Source organism: Mus caroli, chromosome X (assembly GCF_900094665.2).
Source record: "Mus caroli chromosome X, CAROLI_EIJ_v1.1, whole genome shotgun sequence".
Lineage (NCBI taxonomy): Eukaryota > Metazoa > Chordata > Mammalia > Rodentia > Muridae > Mus > Mus caroli.
The window spans coordinates 36,477,035-36,502,968 of record NC_034589.1 but is presented as its reverse complement, the minus strand read 5'-3'; the positions used below and the strand labels follow the sequence as shown (position 1 = coordinate 36,502,968).

Here is a 25,934-nt window from a genome sequence, read left to right as displayed (position 1 = left end):
GTGTTTCTTATATGAATCAAAACAGATTCTACTTTTTCCCCCCAGAACACTAACTACAACACACTCTCCAGGCCTCAGATTGATAGCACTGCCTCAGGGAAGTTTACCTAACCATTTCCCTATCCCAGTCTAAATTAATTCTCCTCGGTTTTCTTACAGTTATTATCTTCTGTTCTTTTGGAGGAACAACAGTGTAGACTTAACTATGCTGTAGGATTAGTTACACCTACCTTTTGCCAGTAGACAACGGTATCACCAAGGATGGGGGATACATCTGCTTTGATTACTACCATCCCTTTCCCAGTAATATATGTCCACATTAGGTCCTTTGTGATTTTTTTACTTGGTGAAAGTAAAAATGAGAGAACTAACACATATATGAAGAGAAATTGTTCATGTTTGCTGAGCTGTGTGGCAGTAGTAAGGACATTGTTCAAATTTTTATTTAAAACTAACTTCCACTGAGGCATTGAACCTAGGGTTTTATTCATGTTAGGCAAATGGTCTACAAGCGAGCTATACTCCCAGCCCTAAAATGCCTTTTAAATTGTATTTATAATAGGCTATCCTCTGATCATTGTTAGCATGTAATAGCAAGTATTAATATGTATAATTGTAAAAACTTCTTATGGCCCCTATTAAGTATGTGTTTCCAAAAGCAATGAATGCTTTAGATACTTCAATATAAATGAATAGTTACCTGTAAGTCAATCATGGTAATAATTTACTTAAAAGTTTATGATGGCAAGGTTATCGAGAAGTTCAAGCCCATTTAGATGCCAAGAGAATAATCCTAATTGTTCTAAACTCTTTTTGGTTTTTTTTTTCCAGGTGTAATTTCATTTCTTAAACAGAAGTCCTGGTACATTTTGAAATCATTTTTCCCTTTTTTCAACAACTATGATAGTTAAAACGTGTCAGAAAGTAATATTCCTAAAACTACTTCCAATATAAAGACAAACACCAGCAGTTATGCAAAGGAAAGTACTACATTATCTTTATGAGGGAACAAATTACTGTTATTGCCATATTTGTTTATGTATATCAATATCAAACAAAAGTGAATTTCATATGAAATAAAGACCAGAGTAACACTCTCTCAACTGTCTATAATTTTTAATTTAAGCAGTTATTGCACTCCATAATAGTAATAATACAAATGAATTGCTACTGCACCCTGTTGGGCAGCCTTGGCTTCTGAAAGTTATGATTAATCTGCATTAGGGCTGCAGTTTATTTTGAGAAAAGGTGTAGCAGCATTGATAGATCTTTTCCAAAGAATGACTATGCTCTTCATTGAGAAGTGCTTGCTATATGGAATATGAAGTGATTTGCAGCAGACACCCTCTATTTTTCTTCTCATTGCCATACTGACCGGAAACATGGCTACACAGAATCCCTTTAGATTCTAAATGGGAATAGGCAAGGAGAAGACACAAATTAGCTTGCCAGTTATTCTCCTGAGCTTTACTAGTGTGTGTAAAACAAAACAAACAAAACGAACAAAACAAACAAAACAAAACAAAAAAATCATTATTTAATTGTTGTGACTAGTGGGATCCAGAATTCTGGCTGCCAACTAATCACATCCAGGCTCCGGTGAGCTTCCTCTATCCTGAAACGTGTCTGCTTTTCCCAGTAGAGCCCCCAGCTATCCAGAAATGGGCACTCCCCAGCAACAAGCTGGTGCATACAGTTTTACAGAGCATGCTTATGAAAGCTGTTTGGGAGAATCACTAAGTTACCATTCCTGTTTCCAGTCATTTCTGTCAGAAGTTAAAGCTCTAGCAGCACTCATAACCTCTGGAAACTGATCTCTGTATGGTATGGTTATCAGTAGCAATGGGAAATAATAGTTCACCACAATAAGTATATACTGAAAGTATACCTTTGAAAATATCCTCCCATTAGCCAAGCAACCAAACAAAACTCCTTCATTTCAGATGGCACACATTGATTTTCTTTATGTAATTGTTATTGACTTTAGTCTTCTAATATTATTGTACTTATACTCTTACTTATGAGGGTACTTAGAAACAAGATTGAAATAAGTGAAATTTCCTTTGTGCATTCTTATCACAGAATGAAACCTATAGATTAAATGTACATTTTTAAAAATCAAAGCCAAAAGATTCATATATTATTTTCAAAGACGCAGTTGTTCCAGGACATGGTAATAGCCATTGAAATATTCTTGTTGATTAGTGAATTGTTCACTAATCTTTGAACATCTCTTAGCTTCTTTAAGTCTCAGTATCTTTGCTATTCATAGTGCTAGCACAGTTCCTGAAATATAGTAGATACTCCGAATTCACAAGGTGAATTGAACTCATGTAATTACAATAGTTTCAGGAATAAACATAATGGTGAATGAGTGCTTGTGTATGTCTTTGTTAAAGCCATGCATTTTTCCCTCTTTCTTCTTATTGAAAATATTCTCTTTCTTCATACAATATAACCTGATTATAGTTTCCTCTACTCCTCCCAGTTCCTTCTGACTTCCCCTCTCTTCCCTTCCACTTCCTTTCTGTCTCTCATTAGAAAAGAACAGGCTTGAAGAGATAGCAACCCAAAATGACAAACTAAAATTTAATAAGATGAAGCAGGTATATATACATATATATATATATGTATATGTATATATATATATACACACACACATATAAAGCTGGAGTTGGACACAGAAGGGCAATCCAATAGGAAAGAAAGAACCCCCCAAAACAGGCACAAGAGTTTGAGATCCACTCACAGTATATATATATATATATATATATATATATATATATATATATAACCTGGTACAGAGCCATGTAGGCCCTGTGCGTGGTGCTACAGTCTCTTGTGAGCTCATATGTGCCTTGCTTAGTTGATTCAGAGGGTTTTTCTGCAGGATTCCAAAATCTGAGAGCAGGGATTTGACAGAGACCTCCAATTTAGTCTCTCTCTTTCTCTGCATAATGTGTGGCTGTGGGTCTCTGCCTCTATTCCCTTCTGCTGCCAGAGGAAGCCTCTCTAATGATGACCAGGCAAGGAACTAATCTATGGATCTTAAGAGTACAGCAGATTATCATTAGGAATTTTTTCCCCTGGTCTCTGGGATATCTAGTCTCTGGATTTTGGTTATCCAAGCATTGTCAGGTATGGGTCTTTCTCCTGTAGTGGGCCTTAAGTCAAATCAGACACTGGTTGGCTACTCCCACAAGTTTTGTGCCACCTTTGTCTTATCATATTTTGTAGGCAGGACAGATTGTAGATCAAGGGTTTTGAGGCTGGGTTAGTGTTTACATTCTGGCTGCCAACTGATCATATCCAGGCTCCGGTGAGCTTTCTCTATCCTGAAACATGTCTGCTTTTCCCAGTAGAGCAAATCTCTTATGGTAGCCTGCAGTGTACCTTTCCATATCAAAGAGACTAGAGCATAGAGATAAAGACTTATTGTAGGCACTTTCATCTTGAGTTCTCCCTGTTCAATGAGCTGTATGGTATTTCCCCTGGACATAGGGTCCCCTGTCTTTTTGTGGAGAGCAACCTTTTGTCTAGCCACAGCCTTGGTTGTTTGAGGATTTCTATGGGACCCCCTTGGCCAACAACTCAATTGAATTCGACCTAGTCCTGCCTCTAGAAGCCTTGCCTGGCTACAAGAGGTGACCACTTGATATTCTGTATCTCCCATTACTAGGAGTCCTCATTAGGATCACCTTCATAGATTTTAGGAAGTTTCCACTGCACTTGGTTTCCACATGACCAGCAACATTCCTTCCATTCTGCCTGTTTCTCCCCATACTCTCTACTACCCCACCTGCTCCTCACCTGATCCCCCAGTCTTGTCCCAGTCTACCCATAAAATCTATTTTCCCCCACGAAGGGAGATTCATGAATCTCTGCTAGAGTCTTCTTCTTTGCCTAACCTCTTTGGGTCTATGGATTGTAGCTTGGTTAAAATTTACTTAATAGCTAATATTCCCTTATAAATGATATGTACCATATTTATCTTTCTGGGTCTGGGTGATATATTTTCTAATTCTATCTGTTTGCCTTCAAATTTTGTGATTTCATTATTTTAATAGTGGAGTAATACTCCATTGTGTAAATGAATCATATTTTCTTTATCTATTCATCTGATGAAGGGCCACTAGGTTATTTTCATTTTCTGTCTATTATGACTAAAACTGCAATTAACATGGTTGAGTAAGTGTCCTTGTGGTAAGATGGAGTTTCCTTTGTGTATATGCAAAGAGTGGTATAGCTGGGTATTGAGGTAGATCAATTCCCAGCTTTCTAAAGAACCACCATATTGATTTCCATAGTGGCTGTACAAGTTTGCTATCCCACCAGCAAGAGATGAGTGCTCCCATTGTGTCACATCCTCACCAGTATGAGCTATCACTTGTGTTATTGATCTTAGGTATAAGATGGAATCCCACGGTCATTTTGATTTGTATTTCCCTGGTGTCTAAGGAGGTTGAACATTTCTTTAAGTGTTTCTCAGCCATGGGAGATTCCTGTATTGAGAATTCTCTGTTTAGCTATGTACCTCATTTTTTAATTGAATTACTTTGCTGGGTATAGTAGGCTGGCCTGTCCTCTATGAGCTCTTAAGAGTCTGCAGCACATTTGTCCAGGACCTTATGGCTTTTAGGGGCTCCAATGAAAAGTCAGCTGTAATTCTAATAGTTCTGCCTTTATATGTTATTTGGTCTGTTTCCCTTGAAGCTATAGTCGTTCTTTGTTTTGTATATTCAGTTTTTTATTATTATGTAAAATCATGTATTTTTCAAAATTCCTTGCAAAATATTTGAATAATATAAACTAAGCAAATAGTGATTATGTGCTTCATTATGGTTGCTTATGTTGCCCTTTACATGGGGCAGCCTCAAACTAGCAATTTATTGTTTCCTTGTCATGATTTCCACAGTCAAAATGGAAATGCATGGTCTCATGTGTAAACTACACGAATATTCTACAGTTTATTGTGGCATAAGTATATCTAGGGTATCTCTACTATTGAAGAAATGATTTGTCAAATACACCTACAATATTGGGTATGGAACTCTGTAATCAGCAAGTCAGTTCTTAGGAAATGGAGAATTGTGGCCCAGCCCTATGTACTCTACAGTTAGGAAACCAAGCTTGGAAGGTACTAAAAGAAGAGGCAAGTGTATCGACTAAAGGAAGGAACAAAGTTCAAAAATTTCAAGGAACATGTGAGAGAAAGGACAGTAAAGGTGAAATACTTGAATGATTAGATATCTGAAAGGCCAGCAGCTTGAGTTTTCTTGCATGAAATCTTTAGGTATTCACTGGCTCCTCCTCCAGTGTCTTAAAAAAAAACAAAACCAACAGCCAGAGAAATAGTGAGATATTCAGGGTTTTGAATCTCAGTTTCTGTTCCTATAGCTTGCATAGGTTACCCATTTTCTATTCTGCCTGAATTTCCTCTGTTAATGGGGAACTCTATCAAAACTTTATCACAGTTTACAGAATTTCCTTAAATCTAAGAACATTTCCAAATCAATAAATTCACTGGATAGATGTTTCTCTTACCTCTTTCAGAAAACAAGCCAACAAATGCACTAAAGAATCAACTCTAAGGTGAGAGGTGAAGGTGTATCTTATAAGTGTTTGAGGGTTGTTTTTCTCCTCTATACTAGGTTTGGGTAGTTCTTAATGTAGAATTTTTACTTTTGTAAATATTATAAAATAATGTTATAGCACAAAGACCTTGTTTGTCTTGAAGTAAGATAGTGCACTTTAGAAGTATCATTTATTTACTGATGGCAAGACCAGTTTTATATTCACTCACTCCTTACAATTTTAAATAGCCTAACCAAGAGACCACAGAGAAAGCAAGTCCGTTTCCCTCCCTCTCCCCAGTCTCCACCCTACCCCCTACCCTCCCTGTTGTTATCTTTTGTTTCTTTGTTGGCAGGGCAATGGGGCGGGACTGGAAGTGTCTGTGTGTTGAACAGCAAAGATCCAAATGATTGCCTAAAGGTGAAGGTAGCTTGGAAAAGGGACGATGGGAATAAGTGTGCTCTTGATTCTTTATGCTCCACACACCAAAGTATTCAGCTCCCAGTACTATCTCCCTTCAAAAATGCGATGGTCTGTCAAAGCTCCCTCTTTACAAATAACCTGTATTGAAAGCCTGAAAGATGGGAAGATGTGGTGCTAAGATCTCCCCCTGGCGTCACCCTATGCTACCTCATTTTTGGAAACTTAAAGATCTCCCTTTGCTCTGGAGTGCAGGGATCATTCAGCCCGGAAGCTGTCCGCTGGCAGCTGTTGCCACCCTGGGAGGAGAACAGCTGGAAGCTTTGATGCGCTGCAAGATCAACTCTTCCGGTTAATTAGCGCCAGCCACAGCTCCAAACGTGCCTTACTGCAACCCCTAGTGGGCTTCCAAGGCAGTAATAGCTGGTCGTTCTGCCCAGTGTATTCTTGCAGAGGAAAATTAAAAAGTATGCGTGCACACATGCATATTTACACACAACCTTCTGTCTGCACTCAAGAAAGCCATCAGTAACCGTCTTTAGGTCGGAAACAGTTCGACTGTCCTTGTGATGATCATTTCTTTAGCTAGAGGCTGGGAGTCCCTGGGAACACATACACAGGCTCGCTATCCTTGGTGCTTTTGTGCGTGCCCAATACCTCGATGTTACTGGGGTGGAGCTGGAGGGGTAGGGGCTTAGGAGTCTGCAAAGACTCCTGTTCTTTTTCCAGTTGATGCTTCTCCCCTGGCTAAGCATTTGGTATCTCCCACGGTCCTGCTTTCGCTTGGAAGCCTCGAAGAAGGCAGCTATGGGCGTCGCCGGCGCCCTTCCCGGAACAGTAAAGGCTCCTTGGAGCTGGCGCCAAAGCTTCCCCACTTCAGCCACATCTGGTCCAGCCATGCAGATGTTAGTGGTTGGAGAGTGCCTCCACTCGAGGCGCCCCAAAGTCTCGAGCATGCCCAGTCAGGCTCCTAAGGCTCCCCAAGCGAGTTTCTGGGTGTACAAATTCCACTTCTCCGCTTTTTCGAGGAAGCTGAGGTGGGTGGGAAGGGAGGGATCCTAGGCTTGGGGCAGTGAACAGGGTTCGCCTGGGTTAGTGCCCTCCTGCCCATCTAGGTGAGGGACAGAGCTGTTTGGGGAACCCTGGGGCTAGAGTGGCCAAGCACAGTAAGATTAAGAGCACATTACACACACACACACACACACACACACACACACTTCCTTGAGGATTTTCTTAATGCTGACCTGTCCTGCTGCCCCTTGATGCACTGGGGTCATACCTTCAATGGAAGGCAATTTGGAGTTGCTCTCTTACCACCACCACCACCACCACCACCCCCCCCACACACACACACACACAGACGAGAGCTTGTATGTACCTAGCATCAGGTTCACCTGCTTGGCTTTTCTGTAGCGCAAGGACGAATAGAAAAATAGGAGGACACCCCCCCCCCCCTTCAGTTTATCCCTCCTAAAGTTAAACTGGCAAGAGACTTATTCTTTCTTAAGTTGGTCCTGAAGCACACATTTAAGCAGTGATGGAGAGTTTTAGCGCATATGTTCATGCTTGTCTCTGAGTGTGTGTGTGTGTGTGTCTGTTCGCGCGCGCGTGCCTGTGTATCTGCTTGTGCACATCATGAATGGGAAACACTGTCCCGGGTTGGTTCTGAGATTAACAAACACTCCTTCGAAGTCTGCATTCCACCTCATCCTCTGAAGGAAATAATGATAAATGATAAGTGCAGGTCATGTGAGATCAGAAACCATCCTAGTGTGGTATGAAATCTAAATTTTGTTTGCCCATATTGCCTTTCGCTCGGTACCCAGCTTTCTCCTGCCCTCTCTTCACCCTCAAACACTCCTGAACCAGTCTCAGTTCCACTTCTCTTCCTCTGCTCGTTACCTGCTCCTTCAGCCCTCCTCCTCCTCCAGCTCCTCCCAGCTCAACCCCCACCTCCCGGGGCTCAGCTGCGGCTAAAACCTGGAGTCTTGGGGAAAAGAAAAGAGGAAAAAAAAAAAAAAAAAGGCTAGGCTGTGAAGCTGTCAAACCGGGCATGCTCAGTAGACAGGGCAGGTTTTTTGGTCTCGAGTAGCGGAGAAACATTTTTTGCACAACCGCGACCAGCCTTAGAGCGCGGCGGCGGCGGCCAGGGCAACACCAGCACAGCCATCAGCGGTGCAGACGCCCGGCACCCGGCTGCGCGGCGAGCTCCGGCTCAGCCTGGAGTTCACCTCCCAGTGCCCAGGAGGCTTGTCTTATCCCTTCTGATCTCTCTGTGTCTCTCTTCCTGTGTGCTTCTCTCCGTGTCTCTTTCTCTCTGTGTCTCTCTGTGTCTCTCTCTGTCTGTCTCTCTCTCTCTCTCTCTCTCTCTCTCTCTCTCACACACACACACACACACACATACACTCACTCACTCACTTCTATACACACATACACATTATCTTGAAGAAGAAAAAAACCGACCCCCAAGCAAACACCCTCCTGGGCAGCGATCACTGGCACAACAGTAGCCAGGTTCGGTTCCTGCCCCGAAGCGACCGCGGGCTGAGAGCTCCGCCGCTGCCAGCTGGAGGAGAGCGATGCGGGGGCCCGAGCGGCAGCTCAAACAGTAATGTGGATTTACAGTCATTTCCCGCAGGAACCAGCAAAGACGCCCTAAGTCCAGCGCACTTACAGCACATCGGCAGAGCTGAGTACCTGGCAAGGAGGCGGGGGACCGCACCTGAGGACATCACTGAAACTTGCGCCTGGACTAGGTAGGTCCGCTTCTTCTGGCTTACTTCCTTCCCGCTTGATCCTGCTTGCCTTCCGCCCCAAGGACTCTGGGCGAACTTCCCCCCTAGGATGTGATAGAATGCATTTGCGGATTGTGACTCCTGATCTTGAAAAGCTGGTTGCGCCCGCTCTGGGACTCCTGGTGGAGGAAACAGAGCCTCTGCAACCTTTTCTCTGGGTCTCCTTCTGCCCCCAGGGATCTGGACCTCTCGGGAGAGATGGGAGATTGGCCTTGTTGTTAGTTTAGGCTTCCAGCGGGCACTAGGGACACTGTCCTTTGAAGGTTTCCTGGGTTTCCCAGGTGGCACTTTTGCCATCCAACTCCTTCAGTACTGTAAGAGGGCTGTTCGCCTCCACTTTCGCGCAGACCAAGGCACTCTAACAAGTGGACCAAGATGCTTGGAGTGGCAGGTGGAGAGGTTGTAACCCCCAAAAGAAGGAGATGATCACCTCCTTCATTACTTCCACCTGGAGCGTCCACCAAGGTTCTGCCACTCGGGGTCACCTACTACTCTTCTCTGAAAGAAGATGCCCAAGGGCTAGAACGTACTGTAGAACCTGTTTGCTTCCGAATTGCTATTCCATCCTCACTTGGGGAGTTCCAGTTCTAGGAGAATGCCAGGACCCTCACTGAGGCCCCACCCAATGTGTTCTCCAATCTCCCAATCTGTGTCAAAGGAAATAATCCTAACGGGGCACTGGGTGCTTCAGTAGCCATCGGCGTTGGCTTTAACCATATGCTCATCTGTGCGGGATTGTGTGTTTCTGCATTTCATCCTGAAAACCTGGTGTCTAGAATTCAGCAATAGCCAGTACATCTGCCGAGAGCCAAACACCCGCTAGGCATGCCTGGGGAAATGTAACCCCAGCTTCTCCCATTCCGGGAACAGGCGGATTGCCAATTCAGTTTTAAGATGCTTTGCCTAGAGGTGTGGAAAGAACCTTAGCGCTACTTGGTGAGCGGATGTGCTAGAAACCAGTAGCCTATTTAAACATTTCAGCAAACCGGGTGCAGCTGATTGTTTACAATTGCAGAGACAGCCGATCTCACTCCACTAGTGGATGTCCTGTCCACGTCTGTTTCGCCACTGGCAGAATAGGGGCGGGGGCCAGAGCTGGCTTGCAGCTAGTACTTGCATTTGGCAGCATTGGGTTTAGCAGATCTGCATCACTGCTGCTGGAGATATGCTAATATGGTTTAAAAAAAAAAAAAAAAAACCTCTACTTGAGTACAAAGCAATTGGTCAGAATTTGTCTCAAACTTCTCAGTTTTTTCTGAGCACATTAACCTAGTCGTATATTTATAGTGGTCCAAAGAAACAGGAAGAGAAGTTCCCTGTGCCACAGGAGAGAAATTAAATGTCATTTGAATGAAGACACCAAAAGCAAAGGATGTGCCCCAGAGAACTTTAATAGGTATCTTTAGATGAGCATTTAATTGATCATATTTCCGGTAAGGATTACAGGCAGCTTCCTTGAATTGGAGATTGTTGTTTTATAATTATAATTAGCAAGCCAGGTACACTGCACTGTAAGCATCAATTGCTACTTTAGTCTGTTCCGTGAAGAGATTGCAAATGTCTGCTCTATTGTACCTTTGGTTGAAAAAAAAAATCCTATATACCTTTATCCTCTGAAATCTTCTGACCTGTAGCTGAGGGCACGGGAATAGTGTCAAGCGATAGCACAACCTAAAAGGGTTTGAAAGCTCATTTTTAATGAAAAGACTGTCCACAGCTTTAACTTCTCAGTAATTATCCTGCACTTGTTTACTTGCTTACCCCTGCCATGTATTCTATGTATCTCCCAATGTGTGTGTATGAGGAGATGAACTTGCATAAGGCTTCATATGACTCTTAAAAGTAGATACCAGAATAGCAAAACCCAAATTTTGACATTTTTATCCAAATTTGAAAGACTTTTAAAATGATATGTTGAATAATTTACTATTGCAAAGTTCTTAAAGGGTAGTCAAAGATTTTCAGGTATGCTAAAATAAGGTTGCAAACTTTTGATGCTAATAAAATAAAGCCATAAAGTGCATTTGCAAAGTGGCTCAGGTATTTTCTAAAATGAGCCCATGCTCTAGATATTAATTAAAACTTTACAGGTTGTTCATCATAATTTTCTAAAAAATCAGGTGTTTCTGCTCAACAACTATATAAATGAATACTCAACATAATACATTTGATAATTACAATAATAAAATTTGCTTTCTAGAACAATAACAAATTAAGGGGAAACTGGATTAAATAATATGGTGTTTGCAATTAGATCAAGGACTCAATTATGAAGTAAGAATAGATAGACATAGCATTTGATAAATTAGAGAGAGAGCTTAAAGGAAAACATTGTTTTGTAGAATCATGGTGCTGTGATGATGGCTAACTGAACGTCCAAATATTCAAACATATTATTGTACTAAAAAGGTAAATCATAGTGTGTGGTATTATCAACTACCTCAAGGCCCTGCTTCAAAGTTTGAATGTCCTAAAGGTCTCAGTGATTGAGTTCGGCTATCATATGTTTAAGTAACGTTGACATGATCATAGCTTCCCTTATCATTGTACCTTTCTCCGGCCTTTATACAGATTCTTGCTGAAAGAGAACAACATAGCCATCACATTTATTCTGTATGATACTATTTTAGATGATCAAACTGAAAATTATTATTTGATGTTACTTTTGAAAACAAAAACAATGGGATTTTATTTTCTATGACAATTTTAGAAACTTAAAAGTGGTGAGAAATTTTAGTGACAACTAACATCAAAAAAAAATGTTTTTGATTTTATGCTGGAGATAGGCTTTCAGATTTCATGAAATGTTCACCTGAAGCTCCCAGTTCCTGAAAGCCCATCAGTTTCCGATTTAAGTAAAGCTCTTAACTCTTCAGTATACATTTTGATTGATCATTTCCCTAAGGTTTGTAAAAATATGTTAATTTATTACTTATGAATATATTTACTTATGAATGACTTGAGGTCAAGATAACATTGGTACTTTGAGTACCTGATTCAAAGATATTTTTAATTGAAATATTTTTATCATATTACTCATACTTGTTACATCCTCATACCCACCCCACCCCACCCCCACACTCACACACACATGCTACTTACTTCAAAAGATGTAGGCACACACACACACACACACACACACTTTCTTGGAAGGAATCGTTCAGGATTTCTTAGCTATTTCTATTCATTGGTTTATTTTATTTAAATTACATGTATATAATTCTTAATTTTCTGAATTTTAAACCCAAAATGTAATGATTTGTGAATATTTTACAAAGCTCTCCCATCACTAATCATTTGGTAAAAAAACAATTCTGAGTTGGGTTATAAGCACAACTACAGGTAGATAAAATGATAAAAGCTATTGCCATATGACTACCAGCAATATATCCATAACTTCAAATGTGAATGCTATAGTGAAAATTAAAAGAATTTACATTTCAGAATTGTTCCACATAAACAATAACTGATTTCAATCACCTGCAGACTACTAGGTTAGATCCTTCTTTTTAATGGAGGTTGAGCTTATGTTTTCATCCTTTAAGAAATGAAACAACCTTCTTACGGGATATAATACTTAGCTATTGTTAATAATTAAGGCATGAATCACCTGGCTTAAGTTTATATTTTTTTAGTTTCTTTTTTCTGACGATTGCTGTTAATGCAGAGAACAGTAAATACTAACTAGCACCATGTGCAGTTAGAGCAGGTGAATGCTATAAAAGGTTTTACCCAGCTTTTGATTATTGTGAACAATCTTAATGGTTCAACCATAGCTGTCTCCTCAGTATCAGTGTTCAATTATGTAGCTTATATTATGTATAGTAATATTATAGTTTGCTACATGTGGTTTTGTATGATTAAGCAAATCCAAAGATATTGTTTACATGGAAAACTCATAGAAAATAGGACTGAATAAATTTAAATATAATGGTATGAACTGAAAATCATTGTAAAACATACATGTTCATTTATCTGCTAATATTTCCATTAATAATTCAAGCAAACTCATTTTATTTAGTCATAGCAAAAAATTACAGGTGATGAGGATCACTGATATTTTAAAAATAGTAACATTAATAAAAATTTAAAACTATAAAATTCATATGTAACTTTAATTCCTATTTCTAGACCTGAAAGTATAATCTTGGATAATTTATAACTTTAAAAAATATTCTGAATTATATTTCCTGCCCAATCTTGGATAGTTTATAACTTCAAAAAATATTCTGAATTATATTTCCTGCCCAAGCATCTACTTTTGGTAAACAATAGCATATGGTAAAATGTGTGTATATGCCAAATAGCCACTACCTCCTGGATGATGTTTTTAAAGTGATGTAATGATTCTGAAATATTGGGCTTTTCTCTCCTACCCTACTCTAACTGTAAGAATGAAGAGTTAACTAGAAAATCAAGACATCAATATGTATTAAGAATCTGCTATCAGATTAGTGGATCATTTTTTTGAATTTGTTTCTTAGGAGCCTTCTTATTTGTCTTTCTCAGAGGTCTGTAACATGATTAATATGCTTTCTGGGTATTTATGATTGTATCTGAGTCTCTGATTATACCTAGGTAAGACCCAAATGTCTGCATGCAACAGCCAACTGTTTGGGACAATTCAGACTAACCTCTGATTGATCAAGAAAATGTTTCCCTCAGGGTCTGAGTGTTTTGGAATCATTTAACAGGATGATGACTGACCACTGATATCTTTGCAGGAAAAGAAAACATGCAAAACAAAAAATGGCATCCTAGAGCCTTCTCTGAATTATATAAGATGCTACTGGCATCCCCCAACTAATACAAAACCAAAAGCGTACTGATTGGTCTTTTCTAGAACAGAGAAAATGCAACAACTTAACTTTAATCTGTAATTCTTTTACATCACCCTCCACCTCGTGATTTATCAGTTTAGAAATTAACTTAATGGGCTTGATATGTTAGCTTCTTATGATTTTCTATATCTCATTTCCCAACAGTCCTTCTACTGCCATGGAAACTAGATGGGACAGACAGCGGAGAGTCACTCATTCAGAACAGGAGCCTCCCTTTTAATTTCATGTCAGCCTGTTGGTCCCTGAAAGTAACTGAAAAGGTTGGAACAATGAATTTGTCAGAAATAAATTATTAAGCAGAGCAAAATTTCTGCCAATTTTTTCTTAGGATTTTATTTGTAAACCTCTTCTGTTTCTACTCAAGCAGTTCTTTCAAAGTAGTCATAGAAATAGTGGTTTGATTTGTCTATTCTTGTTGGTATTTATGTAGTCTACAACTCATTTTTGTTCTAATAGAGCATTCACAGCTTTAAAATAGTTTTGTAATAATGATTACATTGAAAAATATGTTCTTTCAAATTTTGAGTCTGTAGACTTTGAAGAACCCTACTTAGTTATCATAGTAAAACTAAATACAAGTGGTATTTGAATTTTCCAGTACTATGGGTTATTTTCCCTTTTTAAATAGAAAAGCAATTCTCTTAAAATATCTATGTCCCACTTTTTTTTTATTAGAGACCAAATGTATTTGAATGCATTTATTTGGAATTTGTAGGAGAATTATTGTACTCATCACTATAAAGCATGCAGATTGTTTTAATTTTAATCAACTAAGTTGTCATTTGATAAGTAGTCAACAATGAGGAAATTGCCTTTTAATGTTTCTCATATTTTGTTCTAACATTTTTGTGGCTGATTAAAACTTATAAAATTGAATTTTAGAATCACAGTCTCTAATATGAGCTGAACTGAATCTCATGCTGTCTTTTGCAATGCCAGCTATAGGTTCTGAGAATCTAATGGGTTTTCTTGCAAATTATTGTTTCAAACATTTTTTTTAATATTATAGCTAAGAAAAAGCAATTCCTTAGTGAGGAATTTTTGTAATGAAAAATGGCATATTTGTTTGTCATATAAAGATCAGAAGGTCTTTAATGTTTTAAATGAAGATATATATATATGTATATATATATATATATATATATATATATCTCCTAGACAGAATTTTGAGTGATAGAATAGGGTAATTATTTAAAATTTTAGAAAAAAACAGTTGTTTACAGTTTTGTATAATAGGGAATATTGAGGATATTAGTATCCTGTGGCTGGATTTTGAAATGCATATATTTTATTAGCTGTTTTGTTGCTATTTTCTTATTTGAGCTAAAGCTACATAATTACAAAACCAAAAACTAGGTCACTCATCACTGCTGCACATGCAGAGTATCTAGTACTTGAATCATCTCTATCACTTTGATTTTTTTAAACTTTATGCAAATACTTGACAGTTTAGGGGAATAATGAAATAGTATATTAACTATTTGGCTCAAACTATCTGATAAATCAACATTTTGTTGTATAGCCAAATGCTCAAGTTTGAAGGAATGATAGCCTTCATTTCTAGTTTCAAAGTATAATATACTTACTATTCAATTGTTTTCCTATTTAGATGAAATATATTATCAATATTGAGTGTGCTGATGCAGATAGAGTCACTCTCAGTAGAATTCAAATATGGCTATATTAAAGAAACTCCCATTTTCACTTTTTTTGGGAATTAGTTTAGTGTTTTTAGCTGCCTATATGAATGAGGGTTTGTATATTGGCCAAAATAAAAGTAAATTACTCTCCATTTGCATACTTAAGGGGAAAATCTTATTACTGGCTAAGGTCACAGAGAAAATTTCCCAGTTGCATGGTTTTTGCCTAATTGGTGGATTCTAAGTACAACTATTACCTCTAATGTTTCTATCTGGTTCAGACACCTGTCAAAGAGAAGGCGCCAGATTAAATGGACAATTGGTTTATTAGATATCACCACCCCTGCATCCCAGCTGCATGTAGACATTTAAAGAAAATTCTTCCATTGTTCAGCTAAGATAGAAAAAAAATACTACAGATGGCCCATCTCAATAATCCACATTTTTCAGGTACATTTAAAATGAAATGTCCTAAGAGATGATTAATTCAGGAAAGTTATTGATAATGAACTCATCTTATGCTACACATCCTTTGCACCCATGATGCCTTATTAAAGGTGTCTCACTCTTGCTAATTACCACCTGTGTTTAAATATAGAGGTGTATAAATGCACTACAACTGCACAGTGGCTGGAAGCATTCTAAACCTGAAATTTTGGCTCTATTCCTAGCTAACTTAGTTCCTATCAACAAAATGTTTCTGATCAAGATTTTCAATTTATAGTCTGTGCATTATGTCCCTTAATTTTAATGTTAATGATTTCCTTTTCTAAAGCTGCTTTGCTTAATTGCAAACATTTGAGAGATATTGATGTGCGATCTCCTGCTTTATTAAGTAGCCCCAAAATATAAATGTGTTTGCTTGTGTGTGTGTGTTCATGAGATTGCTTTCTCTGGGGAATATTTATTAAAAGTATATATATATACATTTCACATCAATTTCACAAGCATTGTGTACAGACACATAACAATCTCCTCTGTTGCTACTATATACTATAAAGGGCTATGCTTCTTTGACTGAGCCTTCACTACATCTATAAAGCTTTAAGCAGCATAAGACAATTTTGGTAGAATTTCTAGGCAAGTCAAACAAAGAAAATTATTTTGAGAAGATAGTTTTAATTTTACTAATGAGATCTAGTTACCTTTAAGAAAAAGGGCTATGCAATTGAGTAGGAGGTGTAACAACATACACATTTTTTGGATTTGATTTCTCTTCATGTTACATTTCTTTATATTTATGTGTGCACATGTAGACATATACATATGTCATTTGTGAAGGTCAGAAGACAAAGTAAAGAAGTAAGAATTCTATTCTACTTGCACCATGTGGGTATTGAAAATTGAACTCAAGCTACTGGGCAGGATCACAAGTGCCTTTCCTCCTGAGACATCTTGCCAGCCCTGGATTTATATTCTTTATTGAAGGCTTTACTTTGAGTATACTTCAAAATATTTCATATTTTTGAATTTCTGATGGTTAGAATGAGAAAAATCACATCATGTAGGTGTAACACCATTTAAATTTGGATTGGAATCCAAGAAGTGTTAACACCAGCATGCTACTTTTTAATTATCATCATTTTGTCCTAGACTCCTATTTGAGATTTAACAACTTGTGAAAGTGAGATAATTTCAATGTAAACAATTAGAATCCAGTACAAGGGAAATATTTTAATGGTTAACTTATCACAACAAAAGGAATTTTCACAATGTTGGTTTTGAATATGGAATACAACATAGTTAGGCAAATGTATAAAATATGAGAGAATACTTGTCCCACAGTAAAATACTTAGTGGGACTTGGCTGCTGAAGGCACAGAGCAATATAATTACTATTTACAGAATTTAGGAATGATAAGTTTTATATTTCCATTCATTTCCTCTAAAGGAGCTTTAGTTGTCATGTGGTGACCCCTTCTTTTAACAAAAGCTTCAGTTTTACATAAATTGTGTCATATATCAAAGAACACTCTTCATGAATAAAGCTTTTCATGTGATAATTTTTAATATACTTGATAAACTTATACATATGCCTCTATTTAGCTAACTATACAAACTTATTCAAAAGACTTACCTATTTTTGAAGACAAACATATATAGGTCTAATATGATCATGTAAGGAATTCTCTAAAAGCAATAACCAGAATATTGTGAAAACTCAAACATGATAAAGCTTTATAAAGGATAGACTGCTTAAATTAATTCTTTTTTTAGATTTCTAAAGTCTCTCTCTCTCTCTCTCTCTCTCTCTCTCTCTCTCTCCTGTTCTCAACCTCACTCTTGCTCTGTGTGTGTGTGTGTGTGTGTGTGTGTGTGTGTGTGTGTGTGAAATGTGTATACAGGCGCCAATGGAGGCCCCAAAAGAGTGTCAGATACCCTGAAACCGTTACAAGTATTTTAGAGCTGCCTGATATGGATGCTAATAACTAAAATTGAATCCTCTAGAGGAGCAATATACGTTCATAATGGCCAAGCCATTTTTCCTGTATCCTTAAATTAATTCTTACTGAGTACCCCTGGATATTTTAGTTAGACCTGTGCTTCTCAACCTTCCTATTGCTGAAACACTTTAGTACAGTCAGTTCATTATGTTATGGTGACCCCCAAACATAATATTATTTTGTTGCTACTTCACATCTTTAATATTGCTACTGGTATGAATTTTAATGTACATATCTGATATACAGGATATCTGATATATGACTCAGAAAGGGGTAATAATCCAAAGATTGAGAACCACTGATAGAGACTAGAAACACTCCCATCCTGCATGGCATAGGGACTATGAAAGGGCACAGGCTAAGTTAGCTACAGAGCATACCTACTCAGGATAAAAGTACTTTCTATCTAGGTCTGAAGAACAAGATCAAACATAATTTCCCATTTGGTATTCCTGCATGTGCCTAGTACTGGTGTTTAGTACTTATATACAGAATGGGTCAACTTATTTGTATGGAGAGTTATTCTAGAAAAAGGTAGTTTTCCTGATGCTTATTAAAAAAACAAAAACAAAAACAGGAAAGTTGCTATATTTAAAAGCAGAAATTATCTATATTGTTGAATTGGTGGAAGGTTTTAAGATAACATTGGGGTGACCAGTTATACTAATTTACTCTCTTACCGTGATTAAGAAAATGACCAAAAGCAAATCGGGAAGGAAAGGTTCTATTTTAACTTACAGATTATATTAATCGTTGAGGGAAGTTAGGGCAATAGCTGGAGGCAAGAATCCGGAGATAGGAACAGACTCAAAAGCCAGAGAGGAAGGCTTTTTACTGAGTTGCACCCTGAGACATGCTTACTTAGCCTCTTCATACAACCCAATCTAGGTGCCACGCATAGTGGGCTGGGCCTTCCTAGACCAATTAGAAATCAAGAAAATGCCACAAAGACATGGCCACAAGCTAATCTGATTAAAGCATTCCCAGAGTTGGAGTTGTTTCTTCCTAGGAGTGTGATTCTTTTAAAAAGGTAATTCCTATATGGAGGATAGGTTAAACTGGATTAAGAGTGAGATATGTGAAGAGACTATACTGCAAGTGTAAAAGTTTCTCAGGGTGTGGACCAAACTATGACAGTGACAATGAAGAGAAGAGAATATGGAACCTACTGTAAGACTCATTATGCAATATAAGGAGTGCAAAAGAAAAAAAAATGTTTGAGTGGACAATGAGGTGAGGTTTGGGTTTATTTAATGGGCAATAGCACAAAGACACCCAGACAGAATTAGATTTTAGATTATTTAAATTGAATTATCAGTTCTGAAGGTAGATATTTGGGTACCATCAGCAAACACAGTCGTTAAACTTCCAAGAATGAGTACTTAGGATCCTCTACAGACTGTAGAGAAAATAGGAAGGGAACAGTTTCAGAAATATTGCACTAAGGATGTTAGAGACCCAAGAGGAAATATTCTATGGGAAGTTATGATATAAGCCAAGCGGAAAACAAAACAATGAAATAAAAATAAAAATAAAATCTAATTACACAAGGTTTTGTAGATGCCACTAGGTAAAGGGCATGAAAAATATAATGCATGAGAGAAAACACAAATGCAAATTGTTCTTTTTAAAGTCAAATTTTGCCAGACTGTGGTGGCGCACGCCTTTGATCCTAGCACTTGGGAGGCAGAGGCAGGCGGATTTCTGAGTTCGAGGCCAGCCTGGTCTACAAAGTGAGTTCCAGGACAGCCAGGGCTATACAAAGAAATCCTGTCTCAAAACAAACAAACAAACAAACAAACAAACAAAGGACAAATTTCAGTAATCAAAAGAAATTCTATTATATATCTGTGAAATTTCAGTTGTGAAAAGTGAATAACTTCTTATGATGTGTATAGATATACATGTATACTTGCAATATAGAAACAATACAGAAAACTATATATGTGAGGAAATTATTAATAAGATAATACAATTGTGCAAGGCCCAATTCTTAAGAGTCATTCCTCGGACATGGTGGCACACGCCTTTAATCCCAGCACTTGGGAGGCAGAGGCAGGTGAATTTCTGAGTTCAAGGCCAGCCTGGTCTACAGAATGAGTTCCAGGACAGCTAGGGCTACACAGAGAAACCCTGTCTCGAAAAAACCAAAAAACCAAAACCAACCAAACAAACAAACAAAACCCCAAACAACAACAGCAACAACAAAAGAGTCATTCCTGCCAGGTAAAACCTATAATCAAACCAATTAACAAATGGCTAACTCATTTGATTCTACCTGCAAATTCTAGTGTTTATATGAGTCATTTTTTTCCCTACTAATCATTAACACTCTCAACCAAGCCATTGTTTTTTAATTAGGACTAGGTAATAGTATTCACAAAGATTCGTCCATTGATTTGTTGTCCCTCTATGATTTTCGACACCACAGCCAGTATGATTTTTAAATTTCCTTAAGCTCTGTGTTTTTATCTCTTCTTTACTTCAATCTTCATTCTACAATCAAACATACCACTTATAAAATACAATTTAAATATTTAAGAAAAAAATATCAAGGTCTTCCTTATTTTGCTATCAGACTATGTACTGTATTTCCTATCCAAACTTGCTCTAACCCTCCTATGCACTTTGTCTTCTGCTTTGTTTCTGAAACATACCGTGAGTGCTTTGTCACCCAGGAACTTTAGGCATGCATTTTCTTCTCTTTGTTTGAAATATTTTTCCATATTTCTATTGGTTGTGTTTCTCATTTTATTCATACATTTAAATTATTATCCTTTCATCATAACTGTGTCCTCTCCCCTTTACATTGATTTGTGTTATACTTCTTCACTTTCTCTCCCATTCTCTGCCTGTATTTTCTTTCTTATTAGTTAGAACTACTTGGAATCTTACTGTGGTTTTGTTTGTTTATAATTTATCAACTCCACTAGCATACGGGCTCCATGAGGCCATGAGCTACTTGCCTTTTTGTTTACCACTACATCCATCCAGATAAAATAGAATAGTACCCTACATGTAGGAAGTGCTTGGGAAATATCACTTTAATAAGAGATAATAAAGACCTGATGGAACACTAATTGGTAGAGATTTGGCAGTTTTCTGCAAAATCATTAGGAACTTTGTACACAGCAACTATAGTGGTAGATTACCAGTGGAACATTTGTCTAGCATATGTCAACCCTGTGTTCTAGTACCACAAAAACAATATTGTTATCACTTGTCCCAGGAATTCTACTTCTGAGAATCTGTCCTAATGTAAGATAAAATTCATTTGCAAAGTTTTTTTTTTTCACAGAACATTTTTTGTAATGGTAGAGTACATGTTCAACAAAGGAATTGCTAAATGATTATCTGTTGAGAAAATACAATGTTTTATGTGTACTAAAGATGATGTTTACAAATATTCTATGTAAAAGGAAAATGTGTATATTATAATGCCAAGTAACATAGTCAGATAAGTAAATGTTTGTGCCCCACATACATGTAGGGAAAAAGATAAAAAAAATGGATGCACAAAATTATTAAAAACAAAAAGACCTGTTTTGGGAGGAAGTAGATAGGAGGCAGCTTTTAATTTTTTCTTTCCTCTGCTTTATATAGTAATAGACTATATAACTTCAATTATCAGAGTATATGTACAAGAGAAAGACTAAATACAATGCACAAAATAATTACTGGTGCATTGCAGTAAAGTTTACATGTTAGCTTAATATAAACCTTTATCCTTGAGAGGTATAGCTATAGCTGTGGTTTTCAGCCTTCCTAATGTTTCGTAACCCTTAGTACAGTTCCTCATGTTGTGGTGACTCCCAACTATAAAATTATTTTGTTCCTACTTTATAACTATTTTTGCTACTGTTATGAATCATTGTGTAAATATCTGAAATGCAGGATATATGATGTGTGACCCCTAAAGAGAGAACCAATGAGGTAAAGGTAAACAAATCAGGTAGAAATGTTCTCTGGAAGTTTTGTTTAAAGAGGTCCACAGGCAAGGGTAATAATTGAAAGCCACTAATGCAATTTAGTCTTCATTTACTAGAGAACCAGAGAGACCTGAGTTTATTCTGACAGTATTTGAACAGGATGTTAGGGGAAGATTAGGCAAGTTAAGCCTTCTACATATTGCTGTGAAAAGCACTAGCAATTTGCTTCATGTAAAGCAGAAGTGATTACTCACTATATTTCTTCATGTCGTGTAGTAATAACAATTAAGAGAAGTTAGACTACAGATTACTTGGCGAGTCAGCCACAGTCACCTCTAATGGAAAAGAAGAAAAATAGCATTGACAACTTTTGGCAAGTCTCATCATTAGAAATGCCCATATTGCCAGAAAGAAAAGAAGCTGCATCCAATAATGTAAACCTAAAAGTTCTTTAGGCCCTGAGGAAAGAAGTGACAATCCGAAGTAGAGAGGCATTAATTGTCGAGGAGCATAGATCATTGTAATGGGGAAACTGTCTCTGTTATTAACACAATTATTTTCTACAAGGTCCTTGAGTAAAGGTTCCTTTGGAAAAATCGCATCCGAGTTTTCAAAGCATGGGAAGCAACACCGAAAGATATCTTCATTAGTAAAATCAAGTATACTGATTTGTATGCTACCTAAGGGCCTTGTAAATAGGAACTGTGTTAATGTACCACCTACAGCTAAGATTTATCAAGAAATTGAATAATTAAATGACAATTTTCTTAAATTAGTAGAAGTTATTCTTTTCAAATCCATTGAAGATAGCAATTCCATATACCCACATGTATATTTTATATATGTACACCCATTAATTGATATATTAACATTTTGAATCAGAATTTTAAAGTCTTATCTGCATACCTTCAATTCACTAATTACGTCTCCATTTATGGATGGCAATTATTTAGAGATACTAAGCACCTCCTTTGTGAAGACAGTAGAATATTATTCTTTTCATAGGATCAAACGAGAGGTCATAGAATCTGAAGTCTGGTCTAGATAGTCTCTTAATGAGCTGTCTAGATTTGGATTTATAACTTGGCTGTCAAGATGTAGCCCATTTCTAAATCATAAGTCAGTTCTCTGGGCTGTCTTTCTAATGTTTATGGCTTCTGCTATTTTGCATCTGGTAAATATTATTTGCTTCATTCCAGTGCCAATACTCTCAAATATTCTAACTTCTTTTTGTTAAGTGGTGTTTAGCACACATAAAGTCATTGAACAGTTTCTTCCATTTAGAAATGAACTCTTGGGTGAGATAGAGATTTGTAAAAACGAAGGGATGTGGAACATGTTGGCAACTTGTAAGCAATGGCATGGAACCTGGGGTATCTGACATAGATCAACCTATACACTGGCCTTCTATAATCTTAAATGGGGTGATTCGCTTCTAAATGCTGAAGCAGGAAAGCAATTCTGAAGTGAGCAGAGAAGAGCTATATCTTTTTAAAGCCAGTTTTCTTCTCATTTCTCTGTGTACCTCACCAAGCCAAAATGCTACATATAGGACAGTTTATTTTTTCAAGTACATTTTTTTTTTTGCTAGCTTTCTTGCAGAATCAGCCTTATGGGTATGAAGCCAATTTCTACAGAATTACTCGGGTATGTTCAGCAGAAGAGACAGGAATAATTTTGTAGTCTAGATGTCAGTATGTACTGAAGTATCTTCCCTTGAAAGATTCTAACTTAGCACTATTATGGAACCACATCAACACTTGCGCAGAACTCTGCCTTTTTTTGAGCAGCATTAACAATGATAAAAAATGCACATAGAGCAATTAGATTGCAACTAATCAAGAGCACTACTTCAGTTTACTATGAATGATTTATACATAGTACATTGGGCATGGAAATCATTAGTAATAATATCATACTCTATTATCATTACAAGGTCATCTTAGTGATTTTTTTCCAAAGGCGACAATGTTGTTGGCCTACATTCTTTTTGTTTGTTTGTTTGTTTGTTTTTGGTTTTTCAGGACAGAGTTTCTCTGTGTTGCCCTGGCGATCCTAGACTCACTCTGTAGACCAGGCTGGCCTCAAACTCAGAAATCTGCCTGTCTCTGCCTCCCAAGTGCTGGGATTAAAGGCATGCACCACCATTGCCCGGTGGCCTACATTCTTTAAAAGTGTATTTAAATATTGTCTTTTATCTTGATATACTCATAGCATTTTTGAAAGATGTGTTCTCACTTTTGAGAATTTCCAAATATAAAAGAAGTAGATTTGAGAATTAGTTGATTGATAAATTGGTGCCACAAGATTAACTAATGTCAATCATAAAATAACAAAATGTTAAAGTTTAAAGTTGACATTTTCTTTTTCTTATGCTTTGATTTACAATACTACCTTTTCTACAATGGAAAATTTAAGGAATTAAAATATATCTACTAATACAAGGTAATACATTCATTACAGAAATGTTAGATAATGGAAATATACACAAAAGAGAATCATGTATTTTGAATACAGTTTTCTATACTGATCACATTTTAAATTACTTTATTACATGAATTGTATTTACCAGTATTTTGATAATAATTTCTAAGTTAATAAAAAAAATATATGGAGAGAAAAGCAGTAAAAAAAAAATAATAGCCCCAAAGAGATCTAACACACTTCATCGAATGGCCCCACTACATCAGGCTGCAGTGGCAAAGAGCCATCCTCTATAAGTGCCTCAAAGTCCCTCCTGCCATTAACCAGTTCACCCAGGCCCTGGACAGTTAAACAACTACAAGCTGATTAAGCTTGCCCACAAGTACAGGCCAGAAACAAAGCAAGAGAAGAAACAAAGACTACTGGCACATGCTGAGAAGAAAGCTGCTGGCAAAGGCTACGTCCCAACTAAGAGACCACCTGTTCTCTGAGCTGGAGTCAATACAGTCTCCACCTTGATGGAGAACAAGAAGGCTCAGCTGGGGTGATTGCCCATGACGGAGACCTCACTGAGCTGGTGATTTTCCTGCCTGCCCTGTGTCAAAAGATGGGGATGCCCTACTGCATCATCAAGGGAAAGGCCAGGCTGGGAAGCCTGGTGCACAGTAAGATATGCACCATTGTTGCCTTCACACAGGTTAGCTCGGAAGATAAGGGTGCTCTGGCTAAGCTGGTGGGAGCTATTAGGACCAATTATAAAGACAGCTCTGAGGAGATCTGCCGCTACTGGGGATGCAACATCCTGGGTCCTAAGTCCTGGCTCACATTGCCAAGCTGGAAAAGGCAAAGGCTAAAGGACTCACCACTAAACTGGGTTAAATACACACTGCTAAGTTTTCTGTACATAAATATAATTATATATGTAGGAAAAGAACAAATAAACTGCATATCTTAAAGGATTAACATCTACTGACAAGCTGCTTTCCAAAAATGTATCTATATGCATTGCTTATGAGGGGGGGGTGGTGGAAAGTTCATATGTTAACTATCATTAGATTATATATTGAATAAATTATGCCACAGCAAAATATGTATCTTTCAAGTAAAGCATATCAGTGTGCCCCCTTTTATGATAGTAAACCTTCGGTCCAAGTGCTAAGTTGTTGATATGTGTTAAAAATATTTTACCTTCATTTTTATAAGTGCTGTATAAAGATAGCATGTGAGTCATTGAATCAAAGAAAAAAGCAAAAAGAAAAAGACATGCATCCTGATGCTAGCTCTGCCATGTACCATTTATATTATTCAGTGCAGTAATGCTAGCTATTGAAGAGCTATGAACCCTAGTTTCCCAAACTTAAAACAATTACTAGGAGAAATAGATGAAATCTGTATATGAAGGTTTTCAGTAAGTACAAGTAACTATTATACTTTAAGCAACTATTGTTAGAATAAACTTCATGTTGTTAATGACATTGTGATATCATATCATCTCAAAAGGTTTAGTATAAATTAAATGAGGTTGTATGGGGAGTAGACATAAATTCCATACTGTTCTACTGTTCTATGTATATACACTGAAATTAAAATACTCTTCAGCCTAGAATGTGACTTAATGGTAGAGTGCTTGCCTGCATTCCTAAGAAGAAAAGTTCCATACCATGTACAGCAAAACATTGAAACAAAACTCTTTCTATTAGCAGTGCAGTTAATATAATGGAAGTTTAAAGCATACCTTTAAGCAAGAAACACAATTTCCATGTGAATTAGAAAATAAGTTACAGTGTATATATAGTCCCATTATATAGAGTGTATGTATAGTCCCTCTCAGTATACACACACACACACACACACACACACACACACA

The 25,934-nt window shown here is 37.3% G+C and overlaps 1 protein-coding gene across 4 annotated transcripts in view; it reads left to right on the top strand.

Moving 5' to 3' along the window:
• Positions 1-8,403: 8,403 nt before the first annotated feature.
• Tenm1 (teneurin transmembrane protein 1) overlaps positions 8,404-25,934 on the top strand; it is an 811,210-nt gene continuing 793,679 nt past the window's right edge. For 3 of the 4 annotated variants that reach the window (XM_021153953.2, XM_029473265.1, XM_029473263.1), the window contains exon 1: positions 8,404-8,750. The gene's annotated coding sequence lies outside the window, so the exon portion shown is untranslated. Of the gene's footprint in view, positions 8,751-13,774; positions 13,891-25,934 lie in introns of all 4 variants that reach the window. The other variant, XM_029473264.1, reaches the window with a different exon arrangement.